Source organism: Hakea prostrata, chromosome 10, assembly GCF_041222555.1.
Source record: "Hakea prostrata isolate BN-2017 chromosome 10, UWA_Hpros_2, whole genome shotgun sequence".
NCBI classification, from domain to species: Eukaryota; Viridiplantae; Streptophyta; class Magnoliopsida; order Proteales; family Proteaceae; genus Hakea; species Hakea prostrata.
Window position 1 is genome coordinate 2,308,262 of NC_142609.1, and position 19,579 is coordinate 2,327,840.

The 19,579-nt window shown below is 36.6% G+C and overlaps 1 pseudogene; it reads right to left on the bottom strand.

Annotated features, from left to right (window-relative positions):
- Positions 1-2,131: 2,131 nt before the first annotated feature.
- On the bottom strand, positions 2,132-7,937 carry LOC149001432 (F-box protein FBW2-like; annotated as a pseudogene).
- Between the last annotated feature and the right edge of the window lie 11,642 nt (positions 7,938-19,579).

Here is a 19,579-nt window from a genome sequence, read left to right on the forward strand (position 1 = left end):
CCTCATCCGTCGAGCGGCACGAAGGGCGTTCGCTGTGGCCACGTTGTTGCTCTTAAGATTCGGCGTTGTTTCGCGAAGTTCTCACTTTCTTGTGCATTGCCTTTTTTTATTTTATCTTCTTTCAATTTCATTTAATGGAGATTTTGTTTCTGATTTCTTCCTGTCGAGAACGGACTTTTGACTGCCTTGTGAGTGGATTGAGGTTTTCAATCTTTGGAAGATCAAAATTTCTTTAGATACAATTGATGATGATCTTTAAGTCTGTAGTTGTTAATCAGTTAATGGCCGAGGCGAATATCGTCTTCCTTACCCTTTGAGTTTGTCTAAGTGTTGTGCTGTAGCTTTTGGCTCTTTGAAGGGACTAGAAGAACTATTTTATCTTCTAGTTGGATGTTGTTTTATCTTGGAGGTGGTGGTGCGACAAACCCTTAGTAGTAAGGTGCATCAATTATTTTAAAGACAGCACTCTAAATGTGATTCAACCTCGTTCGTCGGTGGTTCGTTCGATTGCAACATAAAGCTCTCAGAATTCATCTTTCAATTGTATTGTAATTCCATTATTGTGTTTTTTAGAATTTGTAATACAATTACCTCCAACAAGAAGATACAAATGCCTTAGATGACTAGGCTTCAGTATTAACTTTTTTTCCCATTTGGACCAATCAAAGATGACCAGTTGGAGTTGAAGTCCCAATTTTCTGTTGGATTTTGTTTTTAAAAGAAAATAATAATATAATATAATATACTATATAGATAAGTTTCAAAATCATTAAAACTCTATGTCCATAGTTTTGTTTTAGGACTCTTGTATATTCTTACTCTATAGGACTCTTCTGGATGTATATCAGGTGATTTAGATTACCATATGTGTTTAATCCTACATCGGATGGAGCTAATGATTATATGATTATATATACATATATAGCTCCTAAGTGGGGTGTATGCTGGTAGAGAGCTACGTGTGGATCACGTGCATGCAATGAGATTGACCGAGTCAGTAGACCCTGTTGTATCTAAATAATATTAAGTGTCTATGATGGGACTTGGGACTTGGATCTAAAAAACCTGTTTTTGGGTTTTGCAGTAGGGAGGTGACTGATCATACAGTCACAACTCTCTGCAGGTGATCTTACGTACATATGCAGCTCTCTGAAGGTGTCCATACGAGTCAGTAAATAGATGTTAAGCTCTGAACAAAGAATCTATTCCGTTTTTGGTGAAAAACAGAAATTCGAAAATCTAGTGTTAGAAAATTCCATTTTTTGTTTTCTTCATTTTGTGCTGTGTATTACCTTCGGATCTAGGAGTTGTTGTATCTTGGAGGTAAGAACGTCAAGGTCAAATCCAACAGCATAAAGGGGGGCGTTCAAAAACCTTAAGGAAAAGTACGGTTGGTACACCTCAACTCACCCTGTGAAAGTTCGTGCTGGTTTTCCTTTCGCTCATTCTACTACATTCGGGTAAGTGATTTTGACATAAAATATATTTGATATATTCGTTGTGCCTCTGGTTTTGGTTCTAACAAAGGATACTGAAACCTACAGCGCAAAATATAATATAAACAACTTTCTCAGGAGGCTTCCAGCATGTAGGTTAACACTCGGCCTATCCACAAATAATGCTTTACACCAGATCTCCATCATTGAAATGATTTGTAATGACACGCACAGAAGTACACATTTTAGGAGAAGAATTGAGTATTTCATTTTGGAAACTGTAAGTGATGACAAGGGGGGAAAGAATTATGTGTTTGCAACAGAATATTCACAATTATCTAGCCCAATATTCCCACAAGTAAATTCAATTCTATCAATGAACAGATAAATTTCCTTTTAACATGCCAAGCATAAATATGATAAAGGTCCAGGAGCACAGCTTATGTCAACTTCCTCCATTGTCTCTTTCTCCTCCAACATGAGGTTTCTTTCCACAAGGGAAAAGAGACTTTTGGGAGACAGTTCTATTTCCCATATGATATACACCACCAAAAAAACATGAAGATATTTACAGGGGAAAAAAAATAGAAAGTTCGTTTGGGACAGACTGATGTACACTAAGTTAAACATCCTGGTCTAGGAAAAAACAATAATTAAACAGCCAAGCTAATCCCCTACAAGTCTGAGAAAGATGACTATTTGCTGCAAACTGCTCCATCACCGTTATCATCGTCTGAGGAATGTGCATCATAATAGTCATTATCCCAGGGACTTTTCAAGACATCAATTTGGTAACACTTTTCCACAAGATCTCCCTCAAAGTTAACGCCCCAGCAGCCATGAATGTCAAGGTGAGTGAGGGCTCTGCAGTTGGTAAGGATAGCATCAAGACCAGGATCACCAAGACGGCCATATCCAAGCCCTAGTAGGCAAAGTCCTTGCATTGTATCAGCTATGACCATGGCTTCACTATTGTCTGTCTTGGGCAACAGTCCTACTGTTTCCATCCATTATGGTGGTGGCATATTTCTCTTCAACTGAACCAAAGACTTGCAATGCTTCCCCAAAGCTTCAAGCCCTTGGCAGGTGACCTTCAAACAGTAGCTGATGTCTAAAACTGTCAGCATTGTAAGAGACTCAGCCAACCTGATCACAGCCTTGTCAGTCACATCACTCCTTGGAATTCGAAGTTCCTTCAAAAATCTTCCACTACCCCCCAAAAAAAATCCATGTCAGAACCTAAAAAGCTCATGTAGAAAAGGTTTTGTTTCCATGTCAGAAACCATAAAACTAGAAATTTAGGGTTGCACACAAATAAAGTCACCTTTGATAGTAGCGAACAAGAGAATTTTGTTTCTAAAACATGCATAATGAGGTTGTGTTTATTTCACAACCAAATACTTCAAAGGAAAAATATTGCCAGCATTGTCAATTAATTTTTTTTTTCCTTTTTACCCTTTTATCATTAAATGACTTTTTTGGTTGCTCATGACCAATAAAAAGATTTCAACATGACCGAGGGAGGGAGAGAATCTGGCTAAATGATGGGGATGGAGTCCTCCATGGGTGCCAATGAGTATCAATGATCATCTGAAGTCAGTAATTTTATAAAATGGATATTTTTTCTGTATAGCATTTCAGTAAACTGTTTCACCTGTTATAATCCTTGTGCACTTCTGTATTGGTTCTCAAACAAATCCACAAAATATTTCATGCCAAAATAAACAAATCATGCAAAGAAGGTCCATAATTCTTCCAAAAACTCTCCAATTTAGACATAGCTACGAAAATAGTTAGTGCATCAGAATAGGCTTGAATGTCATGGCTGTGTGACACTTCCTTAGTGCACTACCTATACGAGAACTCCCAGATTAAGTTCAGAGAGGGGGGGGGGGGGGGTGGGGGGCGGAGCCGGCCCCGCGCCCGCACTCTGGGGCTGGGTATTCTCCAAAGTGTGTGAAGGAGTTCAATTTGGCATTTTTCTCTACCACCAAAAAGTAACGATAAAGAATAAACAGCCAGGAATGAAGAGAGAAACTAAGACAAGAGGTTGGTTATATTGTGTGAAAGCTACTACTCTATGACAATTCTAAGAGTTTGATTTATGACCAAACACAATCAAAAGTCATGGAGGTTGGTTCCATTTAGAGAAAAGCCTCAAAACTCTACAGTAATTATAAGAGATTGTTCTAGGATAAACTACAACCCGATGCTACCTTCATTCACACTCTTATGATCCTTAAATACCCATGCATGCACGTGGTTAGGGAACTAATTAACCACTAATCATACAATCCTCACTCTCATAAATGCTTATTCCCACTTACCACTTACATAACATATTACAATTCCCTTACGGTGTTCATAGACAAAAATTTTTGAATTAATACAAATTAACAAGATATACCATGCCTTCCTTCGTGGCATAAACGGCAAAGAGAGGGCACAGCCCGGGGAGCAGCAAACCAGAAACGCCAGCAACAGCACAGCCGGGATGGGGAGATCAGGAAACAGACACGACAGGGGTCACCACTAGTTACCAATGAATAGTGGTACCTCACACTTGGAGGGAAAAGGTGAACTACAGTGCCAAGGTCCAATGCTGAAAAATAAGTATAAGAAAGTTGATCTCCACTTCATTGCAAGCAATGCTTTACCACTTGTAATTTGTTTACCAAATTCTTGTCTACAGAAGTTTTTCTACAGGAATGTTCCAAAATAGGGATGAGTAATATTTATGCTCCAGGTTGAAGAAGAGTGTTAAGAGTTAAAGAGTTGTACCAAGGAAATTAAGCAAGGAGAGAAAAAGTGAAGTAAGGAAGTGATGAAAGGAGGAAAGGAGGGGAAATCTGAGAACAAATTAAATAGCAAGCGGAAGAGAGAAGAAATCTCATAAAAGGGGAAGGGGGAGAAGAGAGTGCACCCACATACAAGCTTTGGTTCGTTATTTTATATTCCCAATACGTTGATCACAATCATTTAAATAAAAAAGAAATATGACTTCAGTAAAAATAAAACAATGTTACTAGGATTCCTAAAAATTTTAATAAAATAAAATAAAACACTCAAGCAAAATTTTTGCTAGGGCCTATTTGTTTACATGCCAGAGATTTCAAAACTCTGGATTCACAAATGGGAGATTTATACCTGTTTGGTTGTGTGAATCCTTGGATTCATGAAATCTAGGGATTCACATTTTTACACTAAAAATGTGAATCTGTAGATTTATGGGTATGAGGTGAAATTTTACTATAAAAGCACTAAACATTTGAACCATGACTTCATAGATGTTTTTTCAAGATGAATCTATAGATTTCATTCCAAAGATTAAGGCTAACCAAATAGCTAATTTTATGAACCATGACTCCATAAATTTGAAATCTCTAGACTCAAGTAACCAAAAAAGGCCCTGAAAAAAAAAAAAACCAGCATCAGTCAATTGGCATTTACAGCCACCAGCTTGGAATTCTCTTTTGGTTTTTAACCTTCTTTCATTTCCCCCCCTCCCCCCACAACTATGTACTGGGTCTATGAATAACAATGGAAAATTGTAATATATAGGGTTGCAAACTAAAAAGACAGAGAAAATATGCTAGGATAACTTATGGATGGGACTGGAAGGGTAAATAGGAAACTAAGAAAAGAAAAACTTGAGAAGGGGGCAATTTTGGAAAATGGGGTTGTTTAACAGATGTTATCAGTTGGACATTGAGGATTCAACGAACCAGGGAGGAATACTGAGAGGTGAGGACCCAAAATCATAGTTGTCAAAGTAGCAAGGCGACCAAAGCGATTGGGGCTCTGCCTTGACAATAAGGCGACAAAAGCAGTTGGGTCAAAAGGTTTCAATATAACTACTTTTCAATACAACTATTTTCTATAATAAGCTAAACAAATATTCAATAGTCACATTCACCCCCCCCAAAAAAAAAATAATAATTTAAGAATCATATATGAAAAATTATTCAAAAAAAGAACGCAAACATAAAATTCATATCATCAAACCATGGTTGTCAAAGCGTTTGCCTAGGTATTTACTGATTCATTTATTCTTGATGTTGAGTATGGTTTATACTTCACATTTTGTTGCCGACAGGCACTGGGGTCACTTTGGGCCTTGGAGTTCCATTGCAGAATGGGCATCAATTAAGCGGTTCAAAACAAAGTGGATGAAAAAGCCACTTTGCAGCCTAGGCTGCCGCTTTGACAACTATGCGAAAGACACATCACTAAACCAAGGGGGACTAGAGGCTAGAATCCAGGAGCAACCAGACATGCTTCTCTTTTTTTCCCCCTCGCTCTTATCTGGGTTTTCATTTTTCTATTTTTTTTTCCCAATCGGCAGAACCAAAATGTGGGGAAGATTTCAAAGAGTAAAAAATAAAAGCAACGGAGATTCTACCAAGAAGGAAGTCATTGGGTTAGTATGGTGCAGTGGGTTAGGGAAGGCCTTTATTTTCTTCTTCTGCTGTTACAGCAAGGAAGGAGGGAGAAGTGGGGTCACAGGATAGGATGGTCACACACAGTTTCTTTCTTCTTTGTCTTTTTTTTTTCCATCTACTGGTTGAGATGTAACAGAAGGATAATATAAGAGGAAGAGATTCTGGGTGTGGTGAAGAATCCTGGGGAAAGTTTTACCTAGAATTGGATTTTGATGTCATTTAATGGGGGAAAGAAAAAGTGAAGAAGAAAGGAGATGGTGGCTGCGCCAGGGGAAGTGGGCGTTGTACACGCACAGAACCTACAATTCAGTTCTTTTCTATTCCATATGCTATATTTTGATAACAAGCATACAAATAATAAATGAGAAATAAAAGAAAAATGACATTCAATAAGAAAACAATGATGCTAGGATAACTTAAAACTTACTAGAAATACTCTTGACATATCCTACCCAAATTAAGAGCTTACAAACAAAACTAACCCAATAATATCTATGAGACTGAAATCCATATTTGGAACTGGTTCTAGGCCTGGCATTGCAATTGGTCTAATATTAATGGGTTGGTCATATGAGCAGGTACACCAAGTAGCAAGAATAGTTTTCTAGTTACTACATATATTTGATTATTACAGTAAATAGATACATACAATTGACTGGAAGTTAAACCCATTCTCTCCAACTGGAACCGCTTTCCTTGTCTACCTTTTTTTCTTTCTTCTCCCTTTGTCTATGCATCACTACAGTTGGTAGTCTTAGAACTGAAACGGTAACAAGCAAATATCCCCCAAGACGGTAAGGTATAATTGCTACTGAACTAAAACAACAAAATCTGTCAGTGATAGAACACGTTAAAAGGTTGCTGTATTTTGTGTAAAACATAATAAGAACAAAGGGAGAAGAGACAAGAGGTCACGTGATTCGGTTGAGGTGTTCAACCTATGTCTACAGTATAGAATTAGCTGCTGTAGTGTTTCTTATTGATGATGGAACTGCTGTGCACATTCTCTTATAGATATCTGAGAGAGTTTGGGATTGCTACAACTATTGGTTTTTGAATTTTGAATTGAGCTCAAGGGTTTACACAGCTCACACACGGTTGTAGATTAGGCTTAGAAGTCCTTTGTCAGCTTTGCATTACACACAGGATATTTAGTTTTTGTACAACTTCTCACATCGAATTCGTAGTTTCCAGGTACGTACATTCCAACTTTGTGTGGACTTGCCATTGTTGAGTCCATGTAGGACTTTCTGTTGGTTCACTAACACTCCCCGGTAAGCTCAAAGGAACTGACAAAATGTTGAAATTGTTTGGTAACAAATATTGGATACGTTGATGTGGAAGAGGCTTTCTAAATATGTTTGCCAGTAGATCCTTTGTTGACAGAAAACAAGCCTTGAGCTGACGTTTGGCCACAATATATACTGGTGCGCTAGGAAGAAAAATGTGAAGTTACTTGCATCAGGACTTGTAGCCATGTTAGTTTTGTGGTTGCATTAGCCAAGACCCTGCATATATTCAGATTCAATACTAGATCTGGCAATAGTGTCCTGCTTGCGTGAGCTCCAGGAGACAAAATTAATTTCTACCTAAAGAAACCGCATATCCTCCAGTGGATCTTCTATCATCTAGGCATCCCACCTGATCATCAACATCTGAGAATGCATCTTCTAAGGTTAGATCAATGTCTTTATGGAAAAGTTAATCACTTGGAAAGTCACCCTTAATATAGGATAGGATATATTTAGCAGTAAATAAACGATCTAATTTTGGGGTATGCAAAAACTGACACACCCTTGTTTACAACATACTGGATGTCTAGTCGAGTGAGAGTAGCATACAGTAGAACACCCACAATGCTTTTGTATTGAGTTGGATCAGTCATTGGGTCACTCCCAAATTTGCTCAATTGGGTTGAGGTGGAGATAGGTGTTTGAACCAGCTTGCAATCAATCATATTTGCATTTGCTAAAACATCTACAAGGTATCGAGTCTGACAGAGATGCAGACCATATCTAGTGACAAAACATTCACAAAAAACACAGTGAACATATCCCATCTCTTTGATGTCAAAAGTGGACCCAACATGGTGAAGAAAATCAACAAGAGCTTATTTCTACTACTACTCTACTAGTAAGAATAATGCCATCCACATAGAAGAGGATGTAAATTGTCTCAATTGCCTCTATATAGATAAATTGAGACTTGTTAGTTTGGAACTCTGAAAACCATATTCTAATAGAAAGGCTTGTGCTGATCAAACCAGGCACATGATTCAGACATTGGGAGCCGACAAACCCTAGAGGCTGTTTCACAAAAACTATTTCTTGGACTCTCATGCAAAGATGCCTTCTGGCATCAAGCTACCTAATCAGCCAAGACTTAGAGATTGCAATTAAAGAGAACCAATCAGATGATGGTAGTTGGTTTGACCACATAGCTGAATATTTCATTGTTGTTTAAACCCTTCTATTGGTTGAACCCTCCTTTGCGACCAGCTGTCCCTTGTATCTTCCAATAGACCATTCTGTTTTCCATTAATCCAAAATATTCATTTGCAATCAATGTTGTTTTCCAACTTAGGTGGAGGAATGAGAGAGCAAGTACGATTTTTTTAGTAGTGCTGTGAATTCCTCATCCCCACCTCACTTTTTCGGTTTTTGCATGGTCAAAGATTTGAGGTAGCAGCAGTGTCTTCACCAAAATAAATCAAACCACTACTCCATGCTTGAAGGAAGCCAAGAGACACAAGGATGGACTTCAACACAGAAGAAAGTCTGATCAGAAAGTGGAATCTATGGTGGCCAAGGAAGGAGGAGTTGAAAGAACTGGATCTCCTCAGTAGGCACGGAATCACAAGTGGTGATAATGGTGATAATGGTGATGTAGATTGTTCTCTTAGGCTTGGTCTTCCCAGTGGAAGCACTCGCCATTCCTCCATCAACTCCCATCCTTATCCTCCACAGGTAATAATGTGTTTCACAGTTTCAGTAGCAAAAATCAAAGGTGTTATGTGCTTAATCCCGCCCAATATGGTGTGTGATACACTGATACTAGATTCGACCAGCCTAGTATATAGAATTAAAGGGATTGAATCAATATGTTACATCACGTTCAGAGCTGTTGGCACACTTGTCAAATGCTTTAGGTCCTATTTGGTTATATGAATCCAATGATTTGAAATGAAATGTGATTTCAAATCTACATATTGATGCTTCAAAAAATTAACTATTTGGTTAGCCTCAAATCTATTGAAGTTCATAGAGTTCCGTTAGGTTACTCCGCCTGAATCCGCAAATTTTCATCAATTTTATACTTATAGTGAAATCTATGAATTTCACCCAATATCCAAGAATGACTTAATTCATGTTTTTAGGCAAAAAAGTGAAATCTTTAAGTTTCATGAATCTAGGGATGTTTTACAACCTAACATGTATAAATCTCTTATTCATGAATCCACAGATTTGAAATCTCTGGATTAAAGATAGCCTTTGAGGCCAAATCCTCTCCACCCAACTAGGTTGTTCACCCATCATCTCACTCTTACAGTTGCCTGTGGTATGTGAGCAAATCCTCTCCACCCAACTGCCTGTCTTCCCATCCCCCACCCCCCACCTTTCCATGGGCAGACTTGTGTCAAGTCCTTTGTGAGGGTAGAGCGACGGCCCACCAGGTCAGAGAGGATCTGGATCCCTATGTGTGAGGGTGGGGTGATGGGAGAAAGAACAACTGCTTGGAGAGGATATGCACTCTCTGAATCCTCCCATTTTTCCATTCTTTAAACTCGATTTAAAGGGGGAAAAAAATGCATGCAACCTGATTTTGGAAAGCATGCATGGGTGGATGGTGATTGATCCATCCAAATCAAAAGCAAAAATTTCTGATCAACCCAAAATTTGATTCATCCACAAATCTCCTACTGGCAGTCAACGAAAGTAATGAACTGGAACGTAAATAAAAGATTCCAAATAACAACGTAAATTTTTTTTTTTTTAATTGTTTCGCTCAGATCTCTTCCAAACTCTACTGGTTCCTCATCCCTTCCGTTTTTTCTTGTTTTTCCCGATCGGTGGTCTCAATCATGCAATCTGAGATATGCTGCAGTACGATTAAAGCTGCCATTACAAAACAAATAGCTATTAATTAATAATCCACTGATAACGTATGTATCTGCATCATCAATGATAACGTTGCTTTGCATTCTGTATAAACCCAACTCCTAGGGTTTCACATCTTGAATGTGTACGAAAGAAGTAATCATAGACCCATAGATCTCTGAAAGATAGCTATGGTCGTCATGCATAATTGCATATAGAAAGACAGGTTATATCTGTTAGACAATAGGAGTTTTCTGCTTGAGGATTTATATACTTGTTTGTCATTCATGGATTTTGTTATGATTCATTAACTTTTTACAGAGATGGGTTTAACTTCTACTCAAATTTAGTGTTTAGGGCATAAGGAGATCCTGGTCTACGTGGCTCAATACTTTCTCTATGCTCAAACAGGTCGATTGCAATAACCATGGCTTCATGACTGTTGGAAGTGCAATCCATCCTTGGAATCTCCATAGATCCGAGAGCCTTCTGAGGTCAGCAGATGTCGCCGGCAACTGCAACGGCGATGGGAACACCACCACCATAAATGGGTTCATTGATTTCTTGAGTGTAACACCTTCGGCGTTCCAGAAAATATTACAGAAACCCAATTCTACTGAAGTGCACTTCGCTGAAAGTTCTGAGAATATAAAGAGATGTGCATTCTGCAGGAAGTCTAGTACACCACTCTGGCGTAAAGGCCCAAGTGGTCGCAAGGTAAATTAATTGCTTTATATTTGTTCTCCCCCACCCCCACCCCCCAATTTTTATTTATTTATTTTAATGATAATTTGGTGACTGGTTCGCCATCTTTGGTCAAATTTTTTTCCAATCCAAATGTTTCACAATGCGCCAAATTCTTAGGGGTTGGCAGAGGTGAAGTAGCCTAAACCTTCACCCACCCTAATAATCAAGCGTCATTTATCAATCAATCTCTGGTTCTTGTCTAGTCCAGTGGAAACGAGCAGCTTAAACGGACGTGAGCTGCTATACCGAATTCTCCGCTGGCCATCGGGGACACTGGTCATTTTGGCATTAAGTCAGTTTCCCTTGGATATTTTAGTTCTTGGGCTTCTTTCATCAGCAGAAAGATTAAAGGCTCTTTGGTGTGGCGCAATTAGATTTTGTACTAGATACACTAAATTTGTTTTTCATCATATAATCTATAATGTTTATCGGTAACTAAATGATTGTCGTTCGAACTCCATACTGTATTTCTACTGAAAAGAAAAAAGTCCATGCTGTATTATTATAATTAATTATCCATATATAGGTAGGCTGCAAATCTATAAATGTAAAAAATGCCAAGAGAGCTTTAGTTCCTATGACTTATAATGATATTCTCTTTGTTGTAACTTTGCAGACCCTTTGTAATGCTTGTGGAATTCGTTTTAAGAAGCAAGAGAAGAAAGCTTTGAGGATCAATGACTATGAGAAATCCAAAGAGAACACAAATAAATTGAAGTCATAATTATAATCTCTAAGGAACTAGGGCCAGGTTACTTACATATTGATGATGTGATACATTTCATTAGTTAGTCATTTCCTCTTATAGTTTTAATTCAATTGTTGGAAGGGACCCTTCATTTTGTTATGAAGCTCTATATTTGTTTCTTATTTTTTTGGTCTCCTTTGTTATTAATCTTTCATCTATTCATCTCTTTTTTCTTTTCATTAAAGAGAAGGGGGGGGGGGGATGGCCCAAATAACTTAGAGTTGGAGATTTATATGTAATTTTCAATTTGTTTCTCTTAGACTTTGACATGGTATATTTATCACTATGAATATCTTAGCAAATACTTTTTGCATTCAAACTATGGATGAATTCAAAATTCCCCCCCTAATTCTGGTCTAAGAGATGGGATTCCCACCCATTGTGTCGTGTGGGTGATCACCCTTTCACTTTTCATGCGCCTATAATAATTAAGTAATGCATAGTCATCCGGGGTATATAAATACAGATTAGCCCTATTCTATAATACTTCAAATTAGGAATGGATGTTGGTGCAATGGTCCTTGGCTCCTTGCTATAGTTGAGGTCAAAGTATTAAAAAAGCCTCTTAGTGAAAATTACCCATCTAAATTCGTTGATACATATTTTGATCGACACTAACATCGTTCTCTTTAGCTTCATCTTTTCTATGAGAGCTAATCTGAAAATTCCACTCATGTTTGAATCATAAGAAGCTCTGATTCACTTGTTTTGCATTGACTATGAACCAGTGCTTTTTCATTATACTGGAATGGGTGTTTAAAGCCTGTCTTTGGTTAATTTTTGCGAAGGTTGTTAAGGCTTCTTGGGGTGTCTAGCTCCATCTTCTTTCTCTCTTCTCTATGGTGTGATTTCCCTTTAATTTGTGTTTGTAATTTGGCATGGTGGATGTGGTTTTAGGTTCTTAGATGCGAATATCATGATTTTTGCACACTTGAATTTCTCTCTTTCGTAAAACCACAAGGCTTCTACAGTGCATTTAGGTTCGTATCTAATTCCCGGAGATGGAAGTCTTGTTGAGACCAAATTCCATCACAGGGGCAGCACCAGGATTCGATAGTTGGGGGGGGGCGAATAATAAAAGTTCTCAGATTGGGGAAGCACCAATGCTTTTCCTACATATATTTTATGGGGCACACATATATTTGACAAAAATACACATGACTTTAACTCTAAAAAATTTGTAAACAAAAAAAATTTAGGTAAGAAAAATGCAAGCCAATGGTTGTTAGTTACCTTACAATTATAGACATTTTATTTACAATATAAAATCAAATAATAAAAATTTCAAAAGAAATACAAAAACAAAGAATATAAAATCAAATAAAGAATAACATAAAAAATAAGTAAAAGAAAAAAAATTTTGAAAAAGAGAAAGAGAACCTAATTGTGCAGAAGATTTTTCCCCAAAATTTCCTTAATCCGCACTTAGAGAATAAATAAAAAATAAAAAAAAAGAAACATGAGAGAATAAATGGAAGAAAATAGGAGATATGAGAGAATAATTAGGGATTAAGGAGTTAATTTTCATTAGAAATAACATTTAAATATTTAATAATATTTGTTTTTCAAAAATTTCCCTTAACCCACGTTTATAGAAGGAGAATATATAGGAAGAAAATATGTGAGAAAGAAGAGAGGGAAAAATAAATAAGGATTGATGATTTATTTTTTAAATAGAGATGACATTTATACTCATTATTTTACCTTTAAAATTTATTTTCAAATTTGGGGAATAAAAAAAACTGAAAAAATGAAGAAAATTAATAAAAAAATAAAAAAACTAAGAAAATAGTAAAAAAAATTAAAAATCCGGGGGCCATGGCCCCGGCCCCTAAGGGTCCGCCCCTGCTCCATCACTAAATTATTCATTCTCTCTCCATTTTCTTTTTCTGATTCTTCATTGATTTCGCAGCAGGGTTAGAAATCTAGGATATCGGTCAACATCTTCACTGAAAACTAGTTCAGCATCACCTTCCATCATTTCCCCTGCAACGGACAGATAAGCCTCTCTCTCTCTCTTCCTTCAGTTTCCTGATATCTGAAAAGTAAAACTGTCTTGTCTTGTTCTTACTTGGAAAACAATTTTTTAACTTGAAAGAGAAATGCTGGGAAAAAGGAAGCAGATCTGGGAAAGCTATGGATGCAAGTCTGCAACAATGCCAATAAAGAGAGCAAACGCATGCACCTGATATCTTCCAGTTTGCTCTTTTACAACTAGTGGACTCAATCATTCAATCTACGAACCAAGATATCTGTCTTATCTGTCTTATCACCTGATCATCACCATGCCATTTGCTGTCGTTTCTTATTCACATGCATGGAGAGAGGACTACTAAGATCTACCGGATCTATCTTTACCTGCTAATTACATTTATGATACCTAATTCCTTGCGTAGCCCATACAGGATTTTTAGGGTTCAGACAGAATCTGACTGGTTCTCAGTTGACTCCAGCCATGGAAAATGGTATCCACATCATAGGTTGTCCTGGAAATTTTAGAAACCGATTTCCTAATTTAGAATATATATTTAGAAAATCTTGCTTGACCGAGCGGGTGACCGTAGGTCTTGAAAATCATTACTTCTGTTGCTTTAACTGGTATAGAAGCACAGTTTGATCTGCTGGACCTTATGATTTCTCCCCTTGAACTTGTTACATCTGTTTGTCATTCATGGATTTTGCTTTATTCATAGACTCACGGTGATGGTTTGTTGTGAATATTTAGAAAATTTTCTCTTACAAACAACAGTAGAGCTACTGTCCATATGTGCTTTCTTGTATAAACTCTCCCTGCTACCTCTGATTTCCTAATTTAGATCAGTACAGTATTCATATGGGCTCTCTTGCATGTATAAGCTTTCCCTGCTGCCTCTGATTTCGTAATTTAGAATATTTTCTCTTACAAACAGTGCAGTGTCCATATGGGTTTCTCTTCTATCAACTATACCCACTACCTCTGATTTTGCAAACGATTACTACCCTTATGACCCTATACCTATCTGTACATCACTAATCTGTCGATGCCATTCTTATCTTACTTTAGCTTGCTAGCTCATCCTTTATGTCTCGGTTAACTCTCCATCTTTCCATTGCAGTCTTTGCAGTATATCTGGATGAGATTTCCCTACCCCAAATCAATTTTATCTTTTTGGTCAAAGATACGAGCTAGAAGTAGGGTTTTCTTCACCACTGAAGGCAAGCCTAACTGCCTAAAACCCAGTATAGGAAACAGAGAGCTCGAGACATGAATCATAGGCCTATGGAGGATGAGCTGAGGGGAGTGAATCTCCTCAGTAGCCTTGGAAACCCAAGTGTTGATTAAAGTGACCCTTTGTAATGCTTATACGTTTTAAGAAGCAAGAGAAGAGAGCTCTGAGGCACTCACAACCATACTCGAATCCCAAGCAAAAGTTCTGAGAGATGGTTGCTGCCACTGCCAATAAAGGTGACTCTCCAACTTAGCATTTTTTTTTTTGAGGAAAGACAGCAGCCATACATGACTGCTTTGCAGGATCGATGATCAAGGTGTACTGGGCTAGTTTGAACCGATTCCTGGAGTTGACAGGCTGACTGCTGGAGGCTCGGACGGGACTGGGCTAGTTTGAACCGATTCCTGGAGTTGACTCTAGAGGCTACCAGTTATGGGTTCTCCTTATCATTTTGTGCAAGCTTTGAATTTCAAATTGTAACATGAATCAGCTTTGTGATGGGGTTTGTTCTACCTTCGTAGCAGATCTTCTCCACCTGGATGCACATTACACCCAATTTTTCGTGTCACAGTCCACCTGATATAGGTGAACATGGGGTGACATATGTCAGGTGGGTTCTGAGAGGGAAAAATTAGGTGCACCGTGCACCCTGGTGGAGGAAGTCCAAATCCCATAGTTACTATTGTTTGATCCTATGACCTTGAAGCAACCATTTTTGTCATATTCAAAATGTACTAAAACTTTCAAAATTTTTCAGTGCCCACCCCTGAGCTACCCCTAATACTAATGTTACTGCTTAGGTATTCAATTTATTGGATAGACCCTTATTACTAACACGTTAATTTTTACTTATCTATATTTCCAATATTATAACCTCCACATCCTAAGTTTAAAAACAATTTTAATGACACATCTCTCCCAAACTTTGTGAGGTTTTGTGATTGAAAAATGAAGAAAACATGGACAATAGAAGGAAACAAAAAAAAATGAGTTGAGGGAGGGTTTTTGGTTCAAGGTAATTTTTGTCCTTTTGAAATATTTAATTTGTTTACATCAACACTTAAATGTAATTTCCTAATGACAGAGGTGTCTTTGATATACTTGTACTTTATAAAGAATTTGATTGATAAACTGGATAACTCAGGAGTGGCATTAAGTTTAGGCTGTAATTCAATGGGTGGCACCGAAATTTCTCAAAAAACTTTTCTTGAGCTGTTATAAAGACAACATTTAGTCTAGTAATAAAATTGTTTAGCTTGTTTCTACTAAAAATAAAAATTGGTGGTTAAATAGCCGTGTAAATTGCTTGGCCAAAGGCTTTTAAAAATTTTACCATTCAAATTTGATAGGATCAAATCTAGATTGTCCATCATAAATAGTTCAGATTTAATTTAAATAAGTTTAATGGTAGAATTTATATGCCATAAATAAATTACTTAGCCTGATTGAGTGATTACAGGCTTAAAATCAAGCCAACTGAACCCATCCCTAAGTGGCCCAATCAGAAGCCCACAATTTTGGGCCAACATTGGGCCTTTCAAAATATGGTCTCACGCTTCTTTTGTTAAGTCCCAAGCTCCCATTATTATTTGGGTATTTTGCAGCTGGACAGGTTTGTTTTAATACAAATTTAACCCAAAAGATCTTCCATTTATCATCCGGACCCCTGTAAGTTCTAGAAACATCCAGATAAGGATATTCTGTTAGGATTTACCGGTTTGTACCTGTCTTAGTAATTTTATGATGGAAAACAGTTTTTTATGCATGTTATATGTTATACCTAGAATGGCCCAGCCGGTCCGGTCCGGGTTCAGCTTGGTTGGACTTGCGCCAAACCATGATAACCTAGTAACTTTCTTGTGCATACTGACTTGATTTTCAGAGACGGCTCCCAACCAACACAAGTCAGCCCATTTATTTGTAGGTGACTCGGTGGTCTCATCAGAACCAGTAGCAACATCATGCACCTTTAAATTTTATACATATAAATTTTAATTGAAACTAGCCCAATTGCCTCTTCTATGCTGGATGAAGTAGGAATTTCTTCCAGATCATTTCTGACAAGGAAATGGACCATTCATTTATTTGAGGATGTATGACACATATTCACAAGTCACATCAAAGCGTTGTGATTAAATAAAAAAAAACATATAAACCCCACTTGTCAGAAATGGATTGGATAAAAATCTAGATCCAGATGAAGCATGAATTCAGATTCTTTACCCCTAGCACTCCCAAAATCCCTTCTTACAGCCCACCTGACATAGATCATGCGAGTTCCTATGTCAAATCCGGGAAAGAAAAAAAAACTTTTTTTTTTCTTTTTTAGTAACCAAAATACATTATGGTTAGCCATATCACTTGACACTTGGTACCATCATTTTGTGTATTCTATGGATAATTAATTTTGTCTGTTCTATGGATAATTAATATATACTGATCAATACAATAACTTGATGTAGATACTTTAAAACTATGATCAATTAACACCCTGTTATTTCAAACCTTATCCCTCTTTGTACTTCCCTTGTTTTTTTCTTATAAATATTACTGAGAAACCACCAAACTATAAATATTATTCACAGCAAATCCTCTTTTTGTATTTCTTCTCACCTCAAAATCATTTTAGTATTTTATTTAAAAAAAACACCTTTAAGAAAATGAAAAATAACAAGTAAATTTTAAGATTTCCCCCAAAATGATAACTAAAATGTATGTACCAATAATACTTTATTTAAAGGATTATTTCAAAAGTTTGGATTAAAATATTTATTAGAGACGAATTGGCAATAAGAGTGGGGAAAAGATTCAAGCTGCAAAAAAATAGATTATATACCCTCTCAATTGTGGCAAAATTAAACATCCAAGAAAAAGGCCAAAGCTAGATGCTGATGAAGAACAAAAGTACATCGATGAACATAAAAAAAGAGAAGAAAAAGAAAATACATTAACATACAATGGAATAAGAATATAAGAAGAGAAAGAAGAAGACAAAAAAAATTGCATTTATGGTTAAGCAAAATAAGAAAGAAAACAAGGTGGAAGCCATGGATTTTGCTTGGGAGCCGTGCCTATGTGGCACTGCTCCAAGCAGCAAACGGCTAGATTAAAAGATTTATTGAATAGTTGAATTTTGATCGTTAAATATCCCAACATGCAAAAGTCATCCACTTAAGTGAATTTATAGCTAATTTTACTGACCAACCCAAACATATGAACCGAACTGAATTGGTTTTCCTTTTCATTCCAATCCCTTTCGTCTTGGTCCCCACCCCCTCCGTGATTTTCTTGGCATCCAGTTGCGATGATGCTACCATTATCGCTCATAGCGCTTAGGAGCTCAACATATTTTTGATACAACCCCATGGTGAAACGTGAAATATACTAAATAAAAAGTTTAGATTAAAAAACTAATTTTAAGTGAATATATAAAACGTAATTTTGATACCTGTTTAGAATACCCAAAACCCACCCCATTTCTAAAAACCCACTTTCAAAAACTTACTCTCACGATTATCCATTAATATCGTATCATGTAGTGGTACTTTAAGCCATGATCACAACCATCAGAATTAGAATCCTTCTGATTAATATTCATTGATTTTTAGGCACAAAACTTCTTTTTTTTTTGGGTGAATAAAGGCACAAAACTTCTTGTTTATCTCTTCTGGAGAAGATTATGGGTTTCACAACACCACTTTTGCTCTCGCTCTCTAAAGATTTCTTTGCTTGTCTCTGAAAGTCGCAGGCATTACAGAATCCCTAATAGGAGTACATCAACAAACAAATCAACAATAATTACAAATACAAACTGGTACAGATTTTATTATAAATAATCAATCACTAAACTAATAGTCATGTTGTTAAGGATTCTTTTAAGGTGCAAGAGTTCAACTAGTAATTTCACAAATTGAATTTTGTTATTAGTCGTTAACCTACCAATAGTTTTAATAATCAGAACTAATTTGGGTATCACGAAATAAATCACATACATCATGTTAGTAGATTATATGTGACTGCCAATGTTAGGGCTAGTTTTTCACACCCCCATTCCAAAATAAAGGTGAAGGGTAATGCAATTAGTAATTTAGCGGAGAGATTTTTAGAAAAGTTTGTGTGTTATGGTAATCATCTCAAAATAAAATCGTAATTTGTTAATTCACCCACTAAATGATAAAAGCTGGTTATAAAATTTAGAGCAAATTGTATTGGCACCTCAAAATGGAAGCTTTAAAGTACTGACACCCCCACTTTATGTTAAAAAAAATACATAGGTCATATTCTGTTAGAATGATTAGTTATATTATTGCAAAGACTATTATACTCTTCCAATAAATTTTATTCTCATTTATCTAAAAAAAAAAAAGGACATACTTCTACCTATGAAACTTATTTGATGAAGACATTGTTTTTGGATTATTTTTTCTCCTCATATTTTTGAATTAAAATAAAATAAAAATAAAAAATAAAAAATAAAAAAAGAGAAAAAATAGTGAGTTAATTGTTTCACTAACAGAATGAACTAATGTTTTTAATGAATTGGGGTGTTTGTGTTTTTAAAATAAAAAGTGGGATGTCATTGCTTTAAATCCTCCATTTTAGGGTACCAGTACACTTTGCTCTAAAATTTATGCACTTTGAAAGTTTCAAACAAAATTTGTTTTGCCTGATCATGATGGAATGGAAAAGCCGTTACTATGTTTTCTCCCTACAACAAATTTTACACTTCCTTTCAATATTCTCAGAGCCACTGTCACCACCATGAGTTGAAGACTCTAGATCACTAATCTTTAAGCTGAGGATGGCACCTTGTTGGGAGGTGACCAGTGAAAGTGATTTTGAAACACTATGATGAAAGAAGTTACAAAAATACATAAACTTTGCCTTCATACACTTGTTG